This window comes from Myotis lucifugus, unplaced genomic scaffold, assembly GCF_000147115.1.
Source record: "Myotis lucifugus unplaced genomic scaffold, Myoluc2.0 scaffold_5814, whole genome shotgun sequence".
Classification (NCBI taxonomy): domain Eukaryota; kingdom Metazoa; phylum Chordata; class Mammalia; order Chiroptera; family Vespertilionidae; genus Myotis; species Myotis lucifugus.
Window position 1 is genome coordinate 6,632 of NW_005876862.1, and position 2,722 is coordinate 9,353.

Genomic DNA, 2,722 nt, shown 5'->3' on the forward strand with positions numbered 1-2,722 from the left:
CAGAAGTCTGAGGCAGGAAGGTAAACCCAGATTCAAACTATGTGTTATTTTTAGTCAGTGCTATCCTATCCTCCACATGACTAAAGGAGCCAGGGGTAAGGGTAAATCTGAATGAAACATGGTTTAAATAAGTAAGATAATTTATTTTTCTTAGGTGAAAGTAGGCCAAGGTATTTATTTGTTTGTTGTTTGTTTGTTTGTTTATCTAGAATAAACACCTTTATTACCTGAGCTAAGATAGGGGGAAGAGGATTTACTTGCCTTTCTAGGCCGTGATTTTTCGCAGACAGAACTCCAGCTCCTTGCCCTGGAGCACATAGCCCTCCGCTCGGCCACACTGGCCTGGTTGAAGCGATGCATGCAAGAAGCTTGCTCTGTTGGAACTGCTCCTGGAGAAAACTGTTGATTTTGGCATTCTTTTTCCTTCCATCAGATTTCTTCTGAATTTTCTTTGATCGTTTTTTGTTTAAAAATCTCTTCCTCTTCAGCTTGGCCCCTTTCTTGAGGCCTAGGGGCAGTGCACTGTGGGACTCCTACCACTGTCGGTATGGTGTGCTGTCAATGAGCAGGATGCAGTTTTTTACTAGGGTCCTGGTGCGGACCACTTTGTTGTTGGATGCATTGTAGACAACATCAATAATCCTTGTTTTGCGCATACAACACTCCGAGCCCCAGGAGAAGTTGCCCATGTCCCGCCTCAAGGCTCGGTACTTCTTGTTGCCTCTGTGCACTTGGATTGTGGGGTCCAATCTTAGTGTTGGCAGCAGGGCGTCCCAGTTCATATTTCGCTTCTTGTGGTAGAGCTTTCTCGTGCCCCCGGTCTTGCGACGCTTGTGCCAGTTGTCCCAAGAGATACCCATAGCTTGGCGCTGGCTGGAAAGCAAAAATGTCTATTTATTGTAATGTATTTTAGTTTTTATTATTTTATGTTTATTGTTGAGAGTATTACAGATGTCCCACATTTTCCTCCATTACCCGCCTCCACCTGGCTCTCACCCCATCCCAGGTCTTCACTGCTCCATTGCCTATGTTTATGGGTTATGTATATACAAGAATAAATTTAAAATGGAGAAAACACTTAAATGTAAGTAGTGAAACCATAAAAATCCTAGAAGAAAACATAGGCAGCAAAATCTCAGACATCTCACATAACAAAATTTTTACCAATATATCTCCTAGGGCAGAGAAACAAAGGAAAAATAAATAAATAAATGGGACTACATCAAACTAAAAAGCTTCTGCACAGCAAAAGAAACAATCATCAAAATGAAAAGGGACCACACTATATGGGAGAACAAATTTTATTTCTTTTAATTCTCACCTGAAGATATGCTTAATGATTTGAGAGAGAGAGAGAAACATCAATTGGTTGCCTCCCGTACACTCCCCTACCAGGGATCAAACCCACAACCTAGATATGTGCCTGACTGGGAATCAAACCCTCAACCTTTTAGTTGCACAGGGGTTGACACTCCAACCAACTGTGCCACCAACTGGAAGCCAAGGTATTTAGAGAAGCCCTTTACTACAAAAATCTAAGACTTCTATAAAATTATATGAAGCCATCCTTTGCCTGAAGTTTCTTGCCCCATCGACATAGCAAGGCTCTTCCACTTCAACATTATATCTATCTTCCAGACCTAGAAAAGTTCCAAATGGCACATGCCAGTCAATTGTTTGCTATTGCAGAGAGTGAGGAGGATAAAAGGCTAATTCCAATGTAACAATGATATTTGGGGGGGCTAGCAATCTGAATCTGTACCAGCAAGCCCATGTACATTCTTGATAACCTATAATGAAGTCATTGCCCCTTTCTCCACAAACTGGTCTTATAAAATCTGTTACCTAAATGCTCTCATTTTACAGAGGCCATAAACCATGACACAGCCCCCAGAGGGCGGTTACCAGCGCCAGCGCCAGGCCAGGCCCTTAGGTATGGTCTCAAGCCCCAATACCTGGGGCTTTTTGCAAAGCCAGCAAAAGGTCCGGAAGTATAATCCATATTTGGGGGACAAAGATACCAAAAGGGGATAAAAGAGGGGCTTCCACCATATCGGTTTGTTCAGAATTTGAGAGGCAACCTCCTCTGAGTCCACTGGCATAATAAAACTGTGTAACTCCATTTCTCTAAACATTGCTTGATTTTTCTCCAGTCTTCTATAATAAGAAGATTCACAAAAGTCTCTCCCAGTGAGTTCATTTCTATTTTATTATATAACTGTGTCACCTTAGCTGCAAATGAGCTGAGAATATGTTTTATTTATTTTTAAGTTGGATATTATTGCCTTTTTAAAAATTAAGGGTCTTTTCTAGTGAAGGAGAATCATCTTACGGCATTATGACATTATCTGTGAATGCCACATAGGGCAGGTGAACTCATTGGCCATGGCATATATATTCCTATAGATCCTTATTTTGTGTCATCACTTCTAGGCAAAGTGAGCAATGAAGATGTTCTCCTCAAAGTCTCTCTATTCAGAAAAATGTATTTCCTCATGATGCTTCAGGAACATCCCTTTGTGGAACAAGTTTAGCCTGAAAACCAATATATAAATCATGCCAGATCTCCTTCCTTTTCAATCCAGCAGACATAGTGAAATGGCTTGGAGAAAGTAAGGCAGATTTTTCTAAAGGGAATTGATGATGGAGGGCTGCTTGAAATTTTTGTTTTTATACTATACTAGAGGCCCGGTGTATGAAATCCATGCACTTGGGGGTGGGG

At 41.3% G+C, this 2,722-nt stretch overlaps 1 pseudogene; it reads right to left on the minus strand.

Annotated features, from left to right (window-relative positions):
* Positions 1-253: 253 nt before the first annotated feature.
* Positions 254-860, minus strand: LOC102418762 (annotated as a pseudogene).
* Between the last annotated feature and the right edge of the window lie 1,862 nt (positions 861-2,722).